Source organism: Anomaloglossus baeobatrachus, unplaced genomic scaffold (assembly GCF_048569485.1).
Source record: "Anomaloglossus baeobatrachus isolate aAnoBae1 unplaced genomic scaffold, aAnoBae1.hap1 Scaffold_3630, whole genome shotgun sequence".
NCBI classification, from domain to species: domain Eukaryota; kingdom Metazoa; phylum Chordata; class Amphibia; order Anura; family Aromobatidae; genus Anomaloglossus; species Anomaloglossus baeobatrachus.
In genome coordinates this window covers 1-21045 of record NW_027442983.1, presented here as the reverse complement: position 1 = coordinate 21045, position 21045 = coordinate 1, and the positions used below count along the sequence as shown (strand labels likewise).

Here is a 21045-nt window from a genome sequence, read left to right as displayed (position 1 = left end):
TTAAATCGGGCTAATATGAATCAGGTGAATTGAGTTCTGCTTTTGGAAACTGGGTTAAGAAGGGGTGCACCGTTCCTGGAGGTACTGCAATACCAGGTCAATGCGTGGAGTGGACAGAGCAAGCTCTTTTTCCATCTCCCTGTTCTAAAAATCCATTTAATATATGGTCCCCAGATAGGGGACGTATCAGATATTAAACTGATAAGAACAGATTTTTTGATTTAATGAAGCTTTCCAAAGCACCGCAAAAAATGCATGACCGAAGTCACACCAAAAACAGTGCAAAGGCTAGGATTCGTGTGGACCCCTCCGTGAGGAGAGGGTCCCCAAAAATCAACCCCGTCCCTCCGAGCCAGAAGGCCACAGCAAGGGTCAGGGATCTTCGGTGCTCCCCCAAGCCGAAGCCTGGTTGAGCCTTGTCGTTGCTCCCAGCGTCCACCCAGGCATCTTACCCAAGTGGAGTAGAGAGCTACTAGTTGTTGGTTTCGCAGCCGAAACTGCCCGGACCGTCAACCGGTGTTGGTTTCTCAGCCCAAGGCTAACCGGACCTCCAACCGGGTGTTGGTTTCTCAGCCGAAGCTGACCCGGACCTCCAACCGGGTGTTGGTTTCTCAGCCGAAGCTGACCCAGACCTCCAACCGGGTGTTGGTTTCTCAGCCGAAGCTGACCCGGACCTCCAATCGGGTGTTGGTTTCTCAGCCCAAAGCTGAACGGACCTCCGACCATGATTATAAAAATTTCCCTTCCTAGCCAGAAGGCCGGGATAGAGCAATATGCTCAGAAAGTATGAAAGGGCAAGGTACGGTGTGCTACAGAGCCCAAGGCTCGCCGGGGTCCCAAGCCAGCAAGCTCAGACTCACTCCAGGGTCGTCAGTCCTGGGGCACATTGCACCATAGCCCCCACACTTACTCAGTCTAATAGCCTCGATCCTGGTAGGGCCATGTTTTCCTCTAGATGAATATACTATACATCAAGAGTACTAGCAAGCGCAACCTTCCAGTGTGCATTGCATCTGCCGAGCCTCACAGATACTACACTTGATCTTAGCCAAAAGGCCGAGAAGCGATAACCAGAATTGGTTTGGGCCTCGAGTGGCACCCTGGCCTATGCCGGACACATCTTAGGGAGAGAGAGCGAGAGGGAGACAAACCCACGCCTACACAAGACATTTTGTCACCCAAGCCAACCCTTGAAAAGGCTGCTTTGCAGAGCCAAAACAAGAAGAATGGTGCGTTTTGCAGCCGCCGCCCACTGCAATGAATCTGAATAACTCCTCCTTTAGGGCGCAAGCAACTCCCCTCCCCCTTGCAGTCTTTCCAATTCACGATACAAAAAGACGGACAGGACAGGTTGCCTGACTTTCCGTCACTGCCACCCTTTGCCATCCTTACCCGTAGAAAGCCCTTTCATCATCCCCAAACCCTAATCTTTTCCCTTTCCTTCCCAGCCCCCAAACCCTGCCCTCTGTACCTTTCTCACCACCCGCTTCCCTTCTCCTGTCATCCCCCTACCACCCGGGAAAAAAAGAGATTGCCCCCTCCTTCCACTAGCCCACCCTCCCACCCAAAGAACAACTTCTTCTGCGCAGCTTGTTTTCTAGGCAGCAGCGCTATTGTGATGTCATCGGGGGGCATTGTGACAAGCCGCCAGTGTTCCGTCTCTTCATGTTGTGCACAGTTCAAACGGAAAATACATCAACAGGCAGACTACAGAAAAGCTTACTATCAAAGGTTAGAGGGGGGCTTTCTCAGAGGGCTTTTTACAGTTTTTCTATTCCCAATTAGCCGTTTAAGTGTACTTATTGAAAGTAGTAATTCTTTCATAGGCCGCCCTTTCTTAGTATTTGACGTTCCTTATATTGCGGTATGAGGCTTCGCAGTAGGTTGCAAACATTCATCACCCATGACTGTCCCCAATTGAGCTCAGAAGCTCAATGTCTATCATGACCTCTCTTTTAGAATGTCCAAGAGCAAGCAAACTATTCCTCCAGGAGAGGGCGCCAACAGACTACTAAAGAGATCATCATTACTCAAAGAAAACCCCAAAAACCAATGCATGATAGGAATAAACAGGTAACTTTCTTTGGAGTGGAAGCGGAGAGATCGCACCAGATGCCAATTCTAGATGTTATCACACCTGTGGTCACTGCAGCAGCAGGTGAATCCACTTTGTCCAAAAGGGATCTATTCCATTCAATTGCAAATGATCTAGATAAGACAGAGAACTGCAGCACGGGGACATAGCCGAGTTGGTCAGGTTGAGTGGTGATGAGTTTGCTATTTGGATGAATAAAGAAAGTCAAAAGTGTGAAAGATAAAAAACAAAAGGAGGAAGTGTGAAAAGTGAATGGGCCAAATTGAGGTGCATATGAAGACGTATGCTTTCTTCCAATTCATTAAATCGGGCTAATATGAATCAGGTGAATTGAGTTCTGCTTTTGGAAACTGGGTTAAGAAGGGGTGCACCGTTCCTGGAGGTACTGCAATACCAGGTCAATGCGTGGAGTGGACAGAGCAAGCTCTTTTTCCATCTCCCTGTTCTAAAAATCCATTTAATATATGGTCCCCAGATAGGGGACGTATCAGATATTAAACTGATAAGAACAGATACTACACTTGATCTTAGCCAAAAGGCCGAGAAGCGATAACCAGAATTGGTTTGGGCCTCGAGTGGCACCCTGGCCTATGCCGGACACATCTTAGGGAGAGAGAGCGAGAGGGAGACAAACCCACGCCTACACAAGACATTTTGTCACCCAAGCCAACCCTTGAAAAGGCTGCTTTGCAGAGCCAAAACAAGAAGAATGGTGCGTTTTGCAGCCGCCGCCCACTGCAATGAATCTGAATAACTCCTCCTTTAGGGCGCAAGCAACTCCCCTCCCCCTTGCAGTCTTTCCAATTCACGATACAAAAAGATGGACAGGACAGGTTGCCTGACTTTCCGTCACTGCCACCCTTTGCCATCCTTACCCGTAGAAAGCCCTTTCATCATCCCCAAACCCTAATCTTTTCCCTTTCCTTCCCAGCCCCCAAACCCTGCCCTCTGTACCTTTCTCACCACCCGCTTCCCTTCTCCTGTCATCCCCCTACCACCCGGGAAAAAAAGAGATTGCCCCCTCCTTCCACTAGCCCACCCTCCCACCCAAAGAACAACTTCTTCTGCGCAGCTTGTTTTCTAGGCAGCAGCGCTATTGTGATGTCATCGGGGGGCATTGTGACAAGCCGCCAGTGTTCCGTCTCTTCATGTTGTGCACAGTTCAAACGGAAAATACATCAACAGGCAGACTACAGAAAAGCTTACTATCAAAGGTTAGAGGGGGGCTTTCTCAGAGGGCTTTTTACAGTTTTTCTATTCCCAATTAGCCGTTTAAGTGTACTTATTGAAAGTAGTAATTCTTTCATAGGCCGCCCTTTCTTAGTATTTGACGTTCCTTATATTGCGGTATGAGGCTTCGCAGTAGGTTGCAAACATTCATCACCCATGACTGTCCCCAATTGAGCTCAGAAGCTCAATGTCTATCATGACCTCTCTTTTAGAATGTCCAAGAGCAAGCAAACTATTCCTCCAGGAGAGGGCGCCAACAGACTACTAAAGAGATCATCATTACTCAAAGAAAACCCCAAAAACCAATGCATGATAGGAATAAACAGGTAACTTTCTTTGGAGTGGAAGCGGAGAGATCGCACCAGATGCCAATTCTAGATGTTATCACACCTGTGGTCACTGCAGCAGCAGGTGAATCCACTTTGTCCAAAAGGGATCTATTCCATTCAATTGCAAATGATCTAGATAAGACAGAGAACTGCAGCACGGGGACATAGCCGAGTTGGTCAGGTTGAGTGGTGATGAGTTTGCTATTTGGATGAATAAAGAAAGTCAAAAGTGTGAAAGATAAAAAACAAAAGGAGGAAGTGTGAAAAGTGAATGGGCCAAATTGAGGTGCATATGAAGACGTATGCTTTCTTCCAATTCATTAAATCGGGCTAATATGAATCAGGTGAATTGAGTTCTGCTTTTGGAAACTGGGTTAAGAAGGGGTGCACCGTTCCTGGAGGTACTGCAATACCAGGTCAATGCGTGGAGTGGACAGAGCAAGCTCTTTTTCCATCTCCCTGTTCTAAAAATCCATTTAATATATGGTCCCCAGATAGGGGACGTATCAGATATTAAACTGATAAGAACAGATACTACACTTGATCTTAGCCAAAAGGCCGAGAAGCGATAACCAGAATTGGTTTGGGCCTCGAGTGGCACCCTGGCCTATGCCGGACACATCTTAGGGAGAGAGAGCGAGAGGGAGACAAACCCACGCCTACACAAGACATTTTGTCACCCAAGCCAACCCTTGAAAAGGCTGCTTTGCAGAGCCAAAACAAGAAGAATGGTGCGTTTTGCAGCCGCCGCCCACTGCAATGAATCTGAATAACTCCTCCTTTAGGGCGCAAGCAACTCCCCTCCCCCTTGCAGTCTTTCCAATTCACGATACAAAAAGACGGACAGGACAGGTTGCCTGACTTTCCGTCACTGCCACCCTTTGCCATCCTTACCCGTAGAAAGCCCTTTCATCATCCCCAAACCCTAATCTTTTCCCTTTCCTTCCCAGCCCCCAAACCCTGCCCTCTGTACCTTTCTCACCACCCGCTTCCCTTCTCCTGTCATCCCCCTACCACCCGGGAAAAAAAGAGATTGCCCCCTCCTTCCACTAGCCCACCCTCCCACCCAAAGAACAACTTCTTCTGCGCAGCTTGTTTTCTAGGCAGCAGCGCTATTGTGATGTCATCGGGGGGCATTGTGACAAGCCGCCAGTGTTCCGTCTCTTCATGTTGTGCACAGTTCAAACGGAAAATACATCAACAGGCAGACTACAGAAAAGCTTACTATCAAAGGTTAGAGGGGGGCTTTCTCAGAGGGCTTTTTACAGTTTTTCTATTCCCAATTAGCCGTTTAAGTGTACTTATTGAAAGTAGTAATTCTTTCATAGGCCGCCCTTTCTTAGTATTTGACGTTCCTTATATTGCGGTATGAGGCTTCGCAGTAGGTTGCAAACATTCATCACCCATGACTGTCCCCAATTGAGCTCAGAAGCTCAATGTCTATCATGACCTCTCTTTTAGAATGTCCAAGAGCAAGCAAACTATTCCTCCAGGAGAGGGCGCCAACAGACTACTAAAGAGATCATCATTACTCAAAGAAAACCCCAAAAACAAATGCATGATAGGAATAAACAGGTAACTTTCTTTGGAGTGGAAGCGGAGAGATCGCACCAGATGCCAATTCTAGATGTTATCACACCTGTGGTCACTGCAGCAGCAGGTGAATCCACTTTGTCCAAAAGGGATCTATTCCATTCAATTGCAAATGATCTAGATAAGACAGAGAACTGCAGCACGGGGACATAGCCGAGTTGGTCAGGTTGAGTGGTGATGAGTTTGCTATTTGGATGAATAAAGAAAGTCAAAAGTGTGAAAGATAAAAAACAAAAGGAGGAAGTGTGAAAAGTGAATGGGCCAAATTGAGGTGCATATGAAGACGTATGCTTTCTTCCAATTCATTAAATCGGGCTAATATGAATCAGGTGAATTGAGTTCTGCTTTTGGAAACTGGGTTAAGAAGGGGTGCACCGTTCCTGGAGGTACTGCAATACCAGGTCAATGCGTGGAGTGGACAGAGCAAGCTCTTTTTCCATCTCCCTGTTCTAAAAATCCATTTAATATATGGTCCCCAGATAGGGGACGTATCAGATATTAAACTGATAAGAACAGATATTTTGATTTAATGAAGCTTTCCAAAGCACCACAAAAAATGCATGACCGAAGTCACACCAAAAACAGTGCAAAGGCTAGGATTCGTGTGGACCCCACCGTGAGGAGAGGGTCCCCAAAAATCAACCCCGTCCCTCCGAGCCAGAAGGCCACAGCAAGGGTCAGGGATCTTCGGTGCTCCCCCAAGCCGAAGCCTGGTTGAGCCTTGTCGTTGCTCCCAGCGTCCACCCAGGCATCTTACCCAAGTGGAGTAGAGAGCTACTAGTTGTTGGTTTCGCAGCCGAAACTGCCCGGACCGTCAACCGGTGTTGGTTTCTCAGCCCAAGGCTAACCGGACCTCCAACCGGGTGTTGGTTTCTCAGCCGAAGCTGACCCGGACCTCCAACCGGGTGTTGGTTTCTCAGCCGAAGCTGACCCAGACCTCCAACCGGGTGTTAGTTTCTCAGCCCAAAGCTGACCAGACCTCCGACCGGGATTATAAAAATTTCCCTTCCTAGCCAGAAGGCCGGGATAGGGTAATATGCTCAAAAAGTATGAAAAGGCAAGGTACGGTGTGCTACAGAGCCCAAGGCTTGCCGGGGTCCCAAGCCAGCAAGCTCAGACTCACTCCAGGGTCGTCAGTCCTGGGGCACGTTGTACCATAGCCCCCCACCCTTACTCAGTCTAATAGCCTCGATCCTGGTAGGGCCATGTTTTCCTCTAGATGAATATACTATCCACCCAGAGTACTAGCAAGCGCAACCTTCCAGTGTGCATTGTATCATTGTACTAAGGTGGCCTGGAGCTTAAACCACCTCTTCGAACAACACTACACTTGATCTTAGCCAAAAGGCCGAGAAGCGATAACCAGAATTGGTTTGGGCCTCGAGTGGCACCCTGGCCTATGCCGGACACATCTTAGGGAGAGAGAGCGAGAGGGAGACAAACCCACGCCTACACAAGACATTTTGTCACCCAAGCCAACCCTTGAAAAGGCTGCTTTGCAGAGCCAAAACAAGAAGAATGGTGCGTTTTGCAGCCGCCGCCCACTGCAATGAATCTGAATAACTCCTCCTTTAGGGCGCAAGCAACTCCCCTCCCCCTTGCAGTCTTTCCAATTCACGATACAAAAAGACGGACAGGACAGGTTGCCTGACTTTCCGTCACTGCCACCCTTTGCCATCCTTACCCGTAGAAAGCCCTTTCATCATCCCCAAACCCTAATCTTTTCCCTTTCCTTCCCAGCCCCCAAACCCTGCCCTCTGTACCTTTCTCACCACCCGCTTCCCTTCTCCTGTCATCCCCCTACCACCCGGGAAAAAAAGAGATTGCCCCCTCCTTCCACTAGCCCACCCTCCCACCCAAAGAACAACTTCTTCTGCGCAGCTTGTTTTCTAGGCAGCAGCGCTATTGTGATGTCATCGGGGGGCATTGTGACAAGCCGCCAGTGTTCCGTCTCTTCATGTTGTGCACAGTTCAAACGGAAAATACATCAACAGGCAGACTACAGAAAAGCTTACTATCAAAGGTTAGAGGGGGGCTTTCTCAGAGGGCTTTTTACAGTTTTTCTATTCCCAATTAGCCGTTTAAGTGTACTTATTGAAAGTAGTAATTCTTTCATAGGCCGCCCTTTCTTAGTATTTGACGTTCCTTATATTGCGGTATGAGGCTTCGCAGTAGGTTGCAAACATTCATCACCCATGACTGTCCCCAATTGAGCTCAGAAGCTCAATGTCTATCATGACCTCTCTTTTAGAATGTCCAAGAGCAAGCAAACTATTCCTCCAGGAGAGGGCGCCAACAGACTACTAAAGAGATCATCATTACTCAAAGAAAACCCCAAAAACCAATGCATGATAGGAATAAACAGGTAACTTTCTTTGGAGTGGAAGCGGAGAGATCGCACCAGATGCCAATTCTAGATGTTATCACACCTGTGGTCACTGCAGCAGCAGGTGAATCCACTTTGTCCAAAAGGGATCTATTCCATTCAATTGCAAATGATCTAGATAAGACAGAGAACTGCAGCACGGGGACATAGCCGAGTTGGTCAGGTTGAGTGGTGATGAGTTTGCTATTTGGATGAATAAAGAAAGTCAAAAGTGTGAAAGATAAAAAACAAAAGGAGGAAGTGTGAAAAGTGAATGGGCCAAATTGAGGTGCATATGAAGACGTATGCTTTCTTCCAATTCATTAAATCGGGCTAATATGAATCAGGTGAATTGAGTTCTGCTTTTGGAAACTGGGTTAAGAAGGGGTGCACCGTTCCTGGAGGTACTGCAATACCAGGTCAATGCGTGGAGTGGACAGAGCAAGCTCTTTTTCCATCTCCCTGTTCTAAAAATCCATTTAATATATGGTCCCCAGATAGGGGACGTATCAGATATTAAACTGATAAGAACAGATACTACACTTGATCTTAGCCAAAAGGCCGAGAAGCGATAACCAGAATTGGTTTGGGCCTCGAGTGGCACCCTGGCCTATGCCGGACACATCTTAGGGAGAGAGAGCGAGAGGGAGACAAACCCACGCCTACACAAGACATTTTGTCACCCAAGCCAACCCTTGAAAAGGCTGCTTTGCAGAGCCAAAACAAGAAGAATGGTGCGTTTTGCAGCCGCCGCCCACTGCAATGAATCTGAATAACTCCTCCTTTAGGGCGCAAGCAACTCCCCTCCCCCTTGCAGTCTTTCCAATTCACGATACAAAAAGACGGACAGGACAGGTTGCCTGACTTTCCGTCACTGCCACCCTTTGCCATCCTTACCCGTAGAAAGCCCTTTCATCATCCCCAAACCCTAATCTTTTCCCTTTCCTTCCCAGCCCCCAAACCCTGCCCTCTGTACCTTTCTCACCACCCGCTTCCCTTCTCCTGTCATCCCCCTACCACCCGGGAAAAAAAGAGATTGCCCCCTCCTTCCACTAGCCCACCCTCCCACCCAAAGAACAACTTCTTCTGCGCAGCTTGTTTTCTAGGCAGCAGCGCTATTGTGATGTCATCGGGGGGCATTGTGACAAGCCGCCAGTGTTCCGTCTCTTCATGTTGTGCACAGTTCAAACGGAAAATACATCAACAGGCAGACTACAGAAAAGCTTACTATCAAAGGTTAGAGGGGGGCTTTCTCAGAGGGCTTTTTACAGTTTTTCTATTCCCAATTAGCCGTTTAAGTGTACTTATTGAAAGTAGTAATTCTTTCATAGGCCGCCCTTTCTTAGTATTTGACGTTCCTTATATTGCGGTATGAGGCTTCGCAGTAGGTTGCAAACATTCATCACCCATGACTGTCCCCAATTGAGCTCAGAAGCTCAATGTCTATCATGACCTCTCTTTTAGAATGTCCAAGAGCAAGCAAACTATTCCTCCAGGAGAGGGCGCCAACAGACTACTAAAGAGATCATCATTACTCAAAGAAAACCCCAAAAACCAATGCATGATAGGAATAAACAGGTAACTTTCTTTGGAGTGGAAGCGGAGAGATCGCACCAGATGCCAATTCTAGATGTTATCACACCTGTGGTCACTGCAGCAGCAGGTGAATCCACTTTGTCCAAAAGGGATCTATTCCATTCAATTGCAAATGATCTAGATAAGACAGAGAACTGCAGCACGGGGACATAGCCGAGTTGGTCAGGTTGAGTGGTGATGAGTTTGCTATTTGGATGAATAAAGAAAGTCAAAAGTGTGAAAGATAAAAAACAAAAGGAGGAAGTGTGAAAAGTGAATGGGCCAAATTGAGGTGCATATGAAGACGTATGCTTTCTTCCAATTCATTAAATCGGGCTAATATGAATCAGGTGAATTGAGTTCTGCTTTTGGAAACTGGGTTAAGAAGGGGTGCACCGTTCCTGGAGGTACTGCAATACCAGGTCAATGCGTGGAGTGGACAGAGCAAGCTCTTTTTCCATCTCCCTGTTCTAAAAATCCATTTAATATATGGTCCCCAGATAGGGGACGTATCAGATATTAAACTGATAAGAACAGATACTACACTTGATCTTAGCCAAAAGGCCGAGAAGCGATAACCAGAATTGGTTTGGGCCTCGAGTGGCACCCTGGCCTATGCCGGACACATCTTAGGGAGAGAGAGCGAGAGGGAGACAAACCCACGCCTACACAAGACATTTTGTCACCCAAGCCAACCCTTGAAAAGGCTGCTTTGCAGAGCCAAAACAAGAAGAATGGTGCGTTTTGCAGCCGCCGCCCACTGCAATGAATCTGAATAACTCCTCCTTTAGGGCGCAAGCAACTCCCCTCCCCCTTGCAGTCTTTCCAATTCACGATACAAAAAGACGGACAGGACAGGTTGCCTGACTTTCCGTCACTGCCACCCTTTGCCATCCTTACCCGTAGAAAGCCCTTTCATCATCCCCAAACCCTAATCTTTTCCCTTTCCTTCCCAGCCCCCAAACCCTGCCCTCTGTACCTTTCTCACCACCCGCTTCCCTTCTCCTGTCATCCCCCTACCACCCGGGAAAAAAAGAGATTGCCCCCTCCTTCCACTAGCCCACCCTCCCACCCAAAGAACAACTTCTTCTGCGCAGCTTGTTTTCTAGGCAGCAGCGCTATTGTGATGTCATCGGGGGGCATTGTGACAAGCCGCCAGTGTTCCGTCTCTTCATGTTGTGCACAGTTCAAACGGAAAATACATCAACAGGCAGACTACAGAAAAGCTTACTATCAAAGGTTAGAGGGGGGCTTTCTCAGAGGGCTTTTTACAGTTTTTCTATTCCCAATTAGCCGTTTAAGTGTACTTATTGAAAGTAGTAATTCTTTCATAGGCCGCCCTTTCTTAGTATTTGACGTTCCTTATATTGCGGTATGAGGCTTCGCAGTAGGTTGCAAACATTCATCACCCATGACTGTCCCCAATTGAGCTCAGAAGCTCAATGTCTATCATGACCTCTCTTTTAGAATGTCCAAGAGCAAGCAAACTATTCCTCCAGGAGAGGGCGCCAACAGACTACTAAAGAGATCATCATTACTCAAAGAAAACCCCAAAAACCAATGCATGATAGGAATAAACAGGTAACTTTCTTTGGAGTGGAAGCGGAGAGATCGCACCAGATGCCAATTCTAGATGTTATCACACCTGTGGTCACTGCAGCAGCAGGTGAATCCACTTTGTCCAAAAGGGATCTATTCCATTCAATTGCAAATGATCTAGATAAGACAGAGAACTGCAGCACGGGGACATAGCCGAGTTGGTCAGGTTGAGTGGTGATGAGTTTGCTATTTGGATGAATAAAGAAAGTCAAAAGTGTGAAAGATAAAAAACAAAAGGAGGAAGTGTGAAAAGTGAATGGGCCAAATTGAGGTGCATATGAAGACGTATGCTTTCTTCCAATTCATTAAATCGGGCTAATATGAATCAGGTGAATTGAGTTCTGCTTTTGGAAACTGGGTTAAGAAGGGGTGCACCGTTCCTGGAGGTACTGCAATACCAGGTCAATGCGTGGAGTGGACAGAGCAAGCTCTTTTTCCATCTCCCTGTTCTAAAAATCCATTTAATATATGGTCCCCAGATAGGGGACGTATCAGATATTAAACTGATAAGAACAGATACTACACTTGATCTTAGCCAAAAGGCCGAGAAGCGATAACCAGAATTGGTTTGGGCCTCGAGTGGCACCCTGGCCTATGCCGGACACATCTTAGGGAGAGAGAGCGAGAGGGAGACAAACCCACGCCTACACAAGACATTTTGTCACCCAAGCCAACCCTTGAAAAGGCTGCTTTGCAGAGCCAAAACAAGAAGAATGGTGCGTTTTGCAGCCGCCGCCCACTGCAATGAATCTGAATAACTCCTCCTTTAGGGCGCAAGCAACTCCCCTCCCCCTTGCAGTCTTTCCAATTCACGATACAAAAAGACGGACAGGACAGGTTGCCTGACTTTCCGTCACTGCCACCCTTTGCCATCCTTACCCGTAGAAAGCCCTTTCATCATCCCCAAACCCTAATCTTTTCCCTTTCCTTCCCAGCCCCCAAACCCTGCCCTCTGTACCTTTCTCACCACCCGCTTCCCTTCTCCTGTCATCCCCCTACCACCCGGGAAAAAAAGAGATTGCCCCCTCCTTCCACTAGCCCACCCTCCCACCCAAAGAACAACTTCTTCTGCGCAGCTTGTTTTCTAGGCAGCAGCGCTATTGTGATGTCATCGGGGGGCATTGTGACAAGCCGCCAGTGTTCCGTCTCTTCATGTTGTGCACAGTTCAAACGGAAAATACATCAACAGGCAGACTACAGAAAAGCTTACTATCAAAGGTTAGAGGGGGGCTTTCTCAGAGGGCTTTTTACAGTTTTTCTATTCCCAATTAGCCGTTTAAGTGTACTTATTGAAAGTAGTAATTCTTTCATAGGCCGCCCTTTCTTAGTATTTGACGTTCCTTATATTGCGGTATGAGGCTTCGCAGTAGGTTGCAAACATTCATCACCCATGACTGTCCCCAATTGAGCTCAGAAGCTCAATGTCTATCATGACCTCTCTTTTAGAATGTCCAAGAGCAAGCAAACTATTCCTCCAGGAGAGGGCGCCAACAGACTACTAAAGAGATCATCATTACTCAAAGAAAACCCCAAAAACCAATGCATGATAGGAATAAACAGGTAACTTTCTTTGGAGTGGAAGCGGAGAGATCGCACCAGATGCCAATTCTAGATGTTATCACACCTGTGGTCACTGCAGCAGCAGGTGAATCCACTTTGTCCAAAAGGGATCTATTCCATTCAATTGCAAATGATCTAGATAAGACAGAGAACTGCAGCACGGGGACATAGCCGAGTTGGTCAGGTTGAGTGGTGATGAGTTTGCTATTTGGATGAATAAAGAAAGTCAAAAGTGTGAAAGATAAAAAACAAAAGGAGGAAGTGTGAAAAGTGAATGGGCCAAATTGAGGTGCATATGAAGACGTATGCTTTCTTCCAATTCATTAAATCGGGCTAATATGAATCAGGTGAATTGAGTTCTGCTTTTGGAAACTGGGTTAAGAAGGGGTGCACCGTTCCTGGAGGTACTGCAATACCAGGTCAATGCGTGGAGTGGACAGAGCAAGCTCTTTTTCCATCTCCCTGTTCTAAAAATCCATTTAATATATGGTCCCCAGATAGGGGACGTATCAGATATTAAACTGATAAGAACAGATACTACACTTGATCTTAGCCAAAAGGCCGAGAAGCGATAACCAGAATTGGTTTGGGCCTCGAGTGGCACCCTGGCCTATGCCGGACACATCTTAGGGAGAGAGAGCGAGAGGGAGACAAACCCACGCCTACACAAGACATTTTGTCACCCAAGCCAACCCTTGAAAAGGCTGCTTTGCAGAGCCAAAACAAGAAGAATGGTGCGTTTTGCAGCCGCCGCCCACTGCAATGAATCTGAATAACTCCTCCTTTAGGGCGCAAGCAACTCCCCTCCCCCTTGCAGTCTTTCCAATTCACGATACAAAAAGACGGACAGGACAGGTTGCCTGACTTTCCGTCACTGCCACCCTTTGCCATCCTTACCCGTAGAAAGCCCTTTCATCATCCCCAAACCCTAATCTTTTCCCTTTCCTTCCCAGCCCCCAAACCCTGCCCTCTGTACCTTTCTCACCACCCGCTTCCCTTCTCCTGTCATCCCCCTACCACCCGGGAAAAAAAGAGATTGCCCCCTCCTTCCACTAGCCCACCCTCCCACCCAAAGAACAACTTCTTCTGCGCAGCTTGTTTTCTAGGCAGCAGCGCTATTGTGATGTCATCGGGGGGCATTGTGACAAGCCGCCAGTGTTCCGTCTCTTCATGTTGTGCACAGTTCAAACGGAAAATACATCAACAGGCAGACTACAGAAAAGCTTACTATCAAAGGTTAGAGGGGGGCTTTCTCAGAGGGCTTTTTACAGTTTTTCTATTCCCAATTAGCCGTTTAAGTGTACTTATTGAAAGTAGTAATTCTTTCATAGGCCGCCCTTTCTTAGTATTTGACGTTCCTTATATTGCGGTATGAGGCTTCGCAGTAGGTTGCAAACATTCATCACCCATGACTGTCCCCAATTGAGCTCAGAAGCTCAATGTCTATCATGACCTCTCTTTTAGAATGTCCAAGAGCAAGCAAACTATTCCTCCAGGAGAGGGCGCCAACAGACTACTAAAGAGATCATCATTACTCAAAGAAAACCCCCAAAACCAATGCATGATAGGAATAAACAGGTAACTTTCTTTGGAGTGGAAGCGGAGAGATCGCACCAGATGCCAATTCTAGATGTTATCACACCTGTGGTCACTGCAGCAGCAGGTGAATCCACTTTGTCCAAAAGGGATCTATTCCATTCAATTGCAAATGATCTAGATAAGACAGAGAACTGCAGCACGGGGACATAGCCGAGTTGGTCAGGTTGAGTGGTGATGAGTTTGCTATTTGGATGAATAAAGAAAGTCAAAAGTGTGAAAGATAAAAAACAAAAGGAGGAAGTGTGAAAAGTGAATGGGCCAAATTGAGGTGCATATGAAGACGTATGCTTTCTTCCAATTCATTAAATCGGGCTAATATGAATCAGGTGAATTGAGTTCTGCTTTTGGAAACTGGGTTAAGAAGGGGTGCACCGTTCCTGGAGGTACTGCAATACCAGGTCAATGCGTGGAGTGGACAGAGCAAGCTCTTTTTCCATCTCCCTGTTCTAAAAATCCATTTAATATATGGTCCCCAGATAGGGGACGTATCAGATATTAAACTGATAAGAACAGATACTACACTTGATCTTAGCCAAAAGGCCGAGAAGCGATAACCAGAATTGGTTTGGGCCTCGAGTGGCACCCTGGCCTATGCCGGACACATCTTAGGGAGAGAGAGCGAGAGGGAGACAAACCCACGCCTACACAAGACATTTTGTCACCCAAGCCAACCCTTGAAAAGGCTGCTTTGCAGAGCCAAAACAAGAAGAATGGTGCGTTTTGCAGCCGCCGCCCACTGCAATGAATCTGAATAACTCCTCCTTTAGGGCGCAAGCAACTCCCCTCCCCCTTGCAGTCTTTCCAATTCACGATACAAAAAGACGGACAGGACAGGTTGCCTGACTTTCCGTCACTGCCACCCTTTGCCATCCTTACCCGTAGAAAGCCCTTTCATCATCCCCAAACCCTAATCTTTTCCCTTTCCTTCCCAGCCCCCAAACCCTGCCCTCTGTACCTTTCTCACCACCCGCTTCCCTTCTCCTGTCATCCCCCTACCACCCGGGAAAAAAAGAGATTGCCCCCTCCTTCCACTAGCCCACCCTCCCACCCAAAGAACAACTTCTTCTGCGCAGCTTGTTTTCTAGGCAGCAGCGCTATTGTGATGTCATCGGGGGGCATTGTGACAAGCCGCCAGTGTTCCGTCTCTTCATGTTGTGCACAGTTCAAACGGAAAATACATCAACAGGCAGACTACAGAAAAGCTTACTATCAAAGGTTAGAGGGGGGCTTTCTCAGAGGGCTTTTTACAGTTTTTCTATTCCCAATTAGCCGTTTAAGTGTACTTATTGAAAGTAGTAATTCTTTCATAGGCCGCCCTTTCTTAGTATTTGACGTTCCTTATATTGCGGTATGAGGCTTCGCAGTAGGTTGCAAACATTCATCACCCATGACTGTCCCCAATTGAGCTCAGAAGCTCAATGTCTATCATGACCTCTCTTTTAGAATGTCCAAGAGCAAGCAAACTATTCCTCCAGGAGAGGGCGCCAACAGACTACTAAAGAGATCATCATTACTCAAAGAAAACCCCAAAAACCAATGCATGATAGGAATAAACAGGTAACTTTCTTTGGAGTGGAAGCGGAGAGATCGCACCAGATGCCAATTCTAGATGTTATCACACCTGTGGTCACTGCAGCAGCAGGTGAATCCACTTTGTCCAAAAGGGATCTATTCCATTCAATTGCAAATGATCTAGATAAGACAGAGAACTGCAGCACGGGGACATAGCCGAGTTGGTCAGGTTGAGTGGTGATGAGTTTGCTATTTGGATGAATAAAGAAAGTCAAAAGTGTGAAAGATAAAAAACAAAAGGAGGAAGTGTGAAAAGTGAATGGGCCAAATTGAGGTGCATATGAAGACGTATGCTTTCTTCCAATTCATTAAATCGGGCTAATATGAATCAGGTGAATTGAGTTCTGCTTTTGGAAACTGGGTTAAGAAGGGGTGCACCGTTCCTGGAGGTACTGCAATACCAGGTCAATGCGTGGAGTGGACAGAGCAAGCTCTTTTTCCATCTCCCTGTTCTAAAAATCCATTTAATATATGGTCCCCAGATAGGGGACGTATCAGATATTAAACTGATAAGAACAGATACTACACTTGATCTTAGCCAAAAGGCCGAGAAGCGATAACCAGAATTGGTTTGGGCCTCGAGTGGCACCCTGGCCTATGCCGGACACATCTTAGGGAGAGAGAGCGAGAGGGAGACAAACCCACGCCTACACAAGACATTTTGTCACCCAAGCCAACCCTTGAAAAGGCTGCTTTGCAGAGCCAAAACAAGAAGAATGGTGCGTTTTGCAGCCGCCGCCCACTGCAATGAATCTGAATAACTCCTCCTTTAGGGCGCAAGCAACTCCCCTCCCCCTTGCAGTCTTTCCAATTCACGATACAAAAAGACGGACAGGACAGGTTGCCTGACTTTCCGTCACTGCCACCCTTTGCCATCCTTACCCGTAGAAAGCCCTTTCATCATCCCCAAACCCTAATCTTTTCCCTTTCCTTCCCAGCCCCCAAACCCTGCCCTCTGTACCTTTCTCACCACCCGCTTCCCTTCTCCTGTCATCCCCCTACCACCCGGGAAAAAAAGAGATTGCCCCCTCCTTCCACTAGCCCACCCTCCCACCCAAAGAACAACTTCTTCTGCGCAGCTTGTTTTCTAGGCAGCAGCGCTATTGTGATGTCATCGGGGGGCATTGTGACAAGCCGCCAGTGTTCCGTCTCTTCATGTTGTGCACAGTTCAAACGGAAAATACATCAACAGGCAGACTACAGAAAAGCTTACTATCAAAGGTTAGAGGGGGGCTTTCTCAGAGGGCTTTTTACAGTTTTTCTATTCCCAATTAGCCGTTTAAGTGTACTTATTGAAAGTAGTAATTCTTTCATAGGCCGCCCTTTCTTAGTATTTGACGTTCCTTATATTGCGGTATGAGGCTTCGCAGTAGGTTGCAAACATTCATCACCCATGACTGTCCCCAATTGAGCTCAGAAGCTCAATGTCTATCATGACCTCTCTTTTAGAATGTCCAAGAGCAAGCAAACTATTCCTCCAGGAGAGGGCGCCAACAGACTACTAAAGAGATCATCATTACTCAAAGAAAACCCCAAAAACCAATGCATGATAGGAATAAACAGGTAACTTTCTTTGGAGTGGAAGCGGAGAGATCGCACCAGATGCCAATTCTAGATGTTATCACACCTGTGGTCACTGCAGCAGCAGGTGAATCCACTTTGTCCAAAAGGGATCTATTCCATTCAATTGCAAATGATCTAGATAAGACAGAGAACTGCAGCACGGGGACATAGCCGAGTTGGTCAGGTTGAGTGGTGATGAGTTTGCTATTTGGATGAATAAAGAAAGTCAAAAGTGTGAAAGATAAAAAACAAAAGGAGGAAGTGTGAAAAGTGAATGGGCCAAATTGAGGTGCATATGAAGACGTATGCTTTCTTCCAATTCATTAAATCGGGCTAATATGAATCAGGTGAATTGAGTTCTGCTTTTGGAAACTGGGTTAAGAAGGGGTGCACCGTTCCTGGAGGTACTGCAATACCAGGTCAATGCGTGGAGTGGACAGAGCAAGCTCTTTTTCCATCTCCCTGTTCTAAAAATCCATTTAATATATGGTCCCCAGATAGGGGACGTATCAGATATTAAACTGATAAGAACAGATACTACACTTGATCTTAGCCAAAAGGCCGAGAAGCGATAACCAGAATTGGTTTGGGCCTCGAGTGGCACCCTGGCCTATGCCGGACACATCTTAGGGAGAGAGAGCGAGAGGGAGACAAACCCACGCCTACACAAGACATTTTGTCACCCAAGCCAACCCTTGAAAAGGCTGCTTTGCAGAGCCAAAACAAGAAGAATGGTGCGTTTTGCAGCCGCCGCCCACTGCAATGAATCTGAATAACTCCTCCTTTAGGGCGCAAGCAACTCCCCTCCCCCTTGCAGTCTTTCCAATTCACGATACAAAAAGACGGACAGGACAGGTTGCCTGACTTTCCGTCACTGCCACCCTTTGCCATCCTTACCCGTAGAAAGCCCTTTCATCATCCCCAAACCCTAATCTTTTCCCTTTCCTTCCCAGCCCCCAAACCCTGCCCTCTGTACCTTTCTCACCACCCGCTTCCCTTCTCCTGTCATCCCCCTACCACCCGGGAAAAAAAGAGATTGCCCCCTCCTTCCACTAGCCCACCCTCCCACCCAAAGAACAACTTCTTCTGCGCAGCTTGTTTTCTAGGCAGCAGTGCTATTGTGATGTCATCGGGGGGCATTGTGACAAGCCGCCAGTGTTCCGTCTCTTCATGTTGTGCACAGTTCAAACGGAAAATACATCAACAGGCAGACTACAGAAAAGCTTACTATCAAAGGTTAGAGGGGGGCTTTCTCAGAGGGCTTTTTACAGTTTTTCTATTCCCAATTAGCCGTTTAAGTGTACTTATTGAAAGTAGTAATTCTTTCATAGGCCGCCCTTTCTTAGTATTTGACGTTCCTTATATTGCGGTATGAGGCTTCGCAGTAGGTTGCAAACATTCATCACCCATGACTGTCCCCAATTGAGCTCAGAAGCTCAATGTCTATCATGACCTCTCTTTTAGAATGTCCAAGAGCAAGCAAACTATTCCTCCAGGAGAGGGCGCCAACAGACTACTAAAGAGATCATCATTACTCAAAGAAAACCCCAAAAACCAATGCATGATAGGAATAAACAGGTAACTTTCTTTGGAGTGGAAGCGGAGAGATCGCACCAGATGCCAATTCTAGATGTTATCACACCTGTGGTTACTGCAGCAGCAGGTGAATCCACTTTGTCCAAAAGGGATCTATTCCATTCAATTGCAAATGATCTAGATAAGACAGAGAACTGCAGCACGGGGACATAGCCGAGTTGGTCAGGTTGAGTGGTGATGAGTTTGCTATTTGGATGAATAAAGAAAGTCAAAAGTGTGAAAGATAAAAAACAAAAGGAGGAAGTGTGAAAAGTGAATGGGCCAAATTGAGGTGCATATGAAGACGTATGCTTTCTTCCAATTCATTAAATCGGGCTAATATGAATCAGGTGAATTGAGTTCTGCTTTTGGAAACTGGGTTAAGAAGGGGTGCACCGTTCCTGGAGGTACTGCAATACCAGGTCAATGCGTGGAGTGGACAGAGCAAGCTCTTTTTCCATCTCCCTGTTCTAAAAATCCATTTAATATATGGTCCCCAGATAGGGGACGTATCAGATATTAAACTGATAAGAACAGATACTACACTTGATCTTAGCCAAAAGGCCGAGAAGCGATAACCAGAATTGGTTTGGGCCTCGAGTGGCACCCTGGCCTATGCCGGACACATCTTAGGGAGAGAGAGCGAGAGGGAGACAAACCCACGCCTACACAAGACATTTTGTCACCCAAGCCAACCCTTGAAAAGGCTGCTTTGCAGAGCCAAAACAAGAAGAATGGTGCGTTTTGCAGCCGCCGCCCACTGCAATGAATCTGAATAACTCCTCCTTTAGGGCGCAAGCAACTCCCCTCCCCCTTGCAGTCTTTCCAATTCACGATACAAAAAGACGGACAGGACAGGTTGCCTGACTTTCCGTCACTGCCACCCTTTGCCATCCTTACCCGTAGAAAGCCCTTTCATCATCCCCAAACCCTAATCTTTTCCCTTTCCTTCCCAGCCCCCAAACCCTGCCCTCTGTACCTTTCTCACCACCCGCTTCCCTTCTCCTGTCATCCCCCTACCACCCGGGAAAAAAAGAGATTGCCCCCTCCTTCCACTAGCCCACCCTCCCACCCAAAGAACAACTTCTTCTGCGCAGCTTGTTTTCTAGGCAGCAGCGCTATTGTGATGTCATCGGGGGGCATTGTGACAAGCCGCCAGTGTTCCGTCTCTTCATGTTGTGCACAGTTCAAACGGAAAATACATCAACAGGCAGACTACAGAAAAGCTTACTATCAAAGGTTAGAGGGGGGCTTTCTCAGAGGGCTTTTTACAGTTTTTCTATTCCCAATTAGCCGTTTAAGTGTACTTATTGAAAGTAGTAATTCTTTCATAGGCCGCCCTTTCTTAGTATTTGACGTTCCTTATATTGCGGTATGAGGCTTCGCAGTAGGTTGCAAACATTCATCACCCATGACTGTCCCCAATTGAGCTCAGAAGCTCAATGTCTATCATGACCTCTCTTTTAGAATGTCCAAGAGCAAGCAAACTATTCCTCCAGGAGAGGGCGCCAACAGACTACTAAAGAGATCATCATTACTCAAAGAAAACCCCAAAAACCAATGCATGATAGGAATAAACAGGTAACTTTCTTTGGAGTGGAAGCGGAGAGATCGCACCAGATGCCAATTCTAGATGTTATCACACCTGTGGTCACTGCAGCAGCAGGTGAATCCACTTTGTCCAAAAGGGATCTATTCCATTCAATTGCAAATGATCTAGATAAGACAGAGAACTGCAGCACGGGGACATAGCCGAGTTGGTCAGGTTGAGTGGTGATGAGTTTGCTATTTGGATGAATAAAGAAAGTCAAAAGTGTGAAAGATAAAAAACAAAAGGAGGAAGTGTGAAAAGTGAATGGGCCAAATTGAGGTGCATATGAAGACGTATGCTTTCTTCCAATTCATTAAATCGGGCTAATATGAATCAGGTGAATTGAGTTCTGCTTTTGGAAACTGGGTTAAGAAGGGGTGCACCGTTCCTGGAGGTACTGCAATACCAGGTCAATGCGTGGAGTGGACAGAGCAAGCTCTTTTTCCATCTCCCTGTTCTAAAAATCCATTTAATATATGGTCCCCAGATAGGGGACGTATCAGATATTAAACTGATAAGAACAGATACTACACTTGATCTTAGCCAAAAGGCCGAGAAGCGATAACCAGAATTGGTTTGGGCCTCGAGTGGCACCCTGGCCTATGCCGGACACATCTTAGGGAGAGAGAGCGAGAGGGAGACAAACCCACGCCTACACAAGACATTTTGTCACCCAAGCCAACCCTTGAAAAGGCTGCTTTGCAGAGCCAAAACAAGAAGAATGGTGCGTTTTGCAGCCGCCGCCCACTGCAATGAATCTGAATAACTCCTCCTTTAGGGCGCAAGCAACTCCCCTCCC

The 21045-nt window shown here is 47.0% G+C and overlaps 13 non-coding genes and 1 pseudogene across 13 annotated transcripts; all 14 read right to left on the bottom strand.

Annotated features, from left to right (window-relative positions):
- Positions 1-59: 59 nt before the first annotated feature.
- LOC142273457 (U2 spliceosomal RNA) lies at positions 60-257 on the bottom strand. The gene has a single exon (XR_012737968.1). It is a non-coding gene; the product is annotated as a U2 spliceosomal RNA (small nuclear RNA).
- A 684-nt stretch (positions 258-941) lies between these two features.
- LOC142273464 (U2 spliceosomal RNA) lies at positions 942-1068 on the bottom strand (annotated as a pseudogene).
- A 1387-nt stretch (positions 1069-2455) lies between these two features.
- Positions 2456-2646, bottom strand: LOC142273432 (U2 spliceosomal RNA). Its single transcript, XR_012737945.1, has one exon. It is a non-coding gene; the product is annotated as a U2 spliceosomal RNA (small nuclear RNA).
- A 1387-nt stretch (positions 2647-4033) lies between these two features.
- On the bottom strand, positions 4034-4224 carry LOC142273431 (U2 spliceosomal RNA). The gene has a single exon (XR_012737944.1). It is a non-coding gene; the product is annotated as a U2 spliceosomal RNA (small nuclear RNA).
- Positions 4225-5611: 1387 nt separating this feature from the next.
- On the bottom strand, positions 5612-5805 carry LOC142273448 (U2 spliceosomal RNA). Its single transcript, XR_012737960.1, has one exon. It is a non-coding gene; the product is annotated as a U2 spliceosomal RNA (small nuclear RNA).
- Positions 5806-7994: 2189 nt separating this feature from the next.
- On the bottom strand, positions 7995-8185 carry LOC142273429 (U2 spliceosomal RNA). Its single transcript, XR_012737943.1, has one exon. It is a non-coding gene; the product is annotated as a U2 spliceosomal RNA (small nuclear RNA).
- A 1387-nt stretch (positions 8186-9572) lies between these two features.
- On the bottom strand, positions 9573-9763 carry LOC142273428 (U2 spliceosomal RNA). Its single transcript, XR_012737942.1, has one exon. It is a non-coding gene; the product is annotated as a U2 spliceosomal RNA (small nuclear RNA).
- Positions 9764-11150: 1387 nt separating this feature from the next.
- On the bottom strand, positions 11151-11341 carry LOC142273427 (U2 spliceosomal RNA). The gene has a single exon (XR_012737941.1). It is a non-coding gene; the product is annotated as a U2 spliceosomal RNA (small nuclear RNA).
- Positions 11342-12728: 1387 nt separating this feature from the next.
- Positions 12729-12919, bottom strand: LOC142273426 (U2 spliceosomal RNA). The gene has a single exon (XR_012737940.1). It is a non-coding gene; the product is annotated as a U2 spliceosomal RNA (small nuclear RNA).
- Positions 12920-14306: 1387 nt separating this feature from the next.
- On the bottom strand, positions 14307-14497 carry LOC142273471 (U2 spliceosomal RNA). The gene has a single exon (XR_012737974.1). It is a non-coding gene; the product is annotated as a U2 spliceosomal RNA (small nuclear RNA).
- Positions 14498-15884: 1387 nt separating this feature from the next.
- On the bottom strand, positions 15885-16075 carry LOC142273461 (U2 spliceosomal RNA). The gene has a single exon (XR_012737972.1). It is a non-coding gene; the product is annotated as a U2 spliceosomal RNA (small nuclear RNA).
- Positions 16076-17462: 1387 nt separating this feature from the next.
- On the bottom strand, positions 17463-17653 carry LOC142273449 (U2 spliceosomal RNA). Its single transcript, XR_012737961.1, has one exon. It is a non-coding gene; the product is annotated as a U2 spliceosomal RNA (small nuclear RNA).
- Positions 17654-19040: 1387 nt separating this feature from the next.
- On the bottom strand, positions 19041-19231 carry LOC142273437 (U2 spliceosomal RNA). Its single transcript, XR_012737950.1, has one exon. It is a non-coding gene; the product is annotated as a U2 spliceosomal RNA (small nuclear RNA).
- A 1387-nt stretch (positions 19232-20618) lies between these two features.
- Positions 20619-20809, bottom strand: LOC142273425 (U2 spliceosomal RNA). Its single transcript, XR_012737939.1, has one exon. It is a non-coding gene; the product is annotated as a U2 spliceosomal RNA (small nuclear RNA).
- Between the last annotated feature and the right edge of the window lie 236 nt (positions 20810-21045).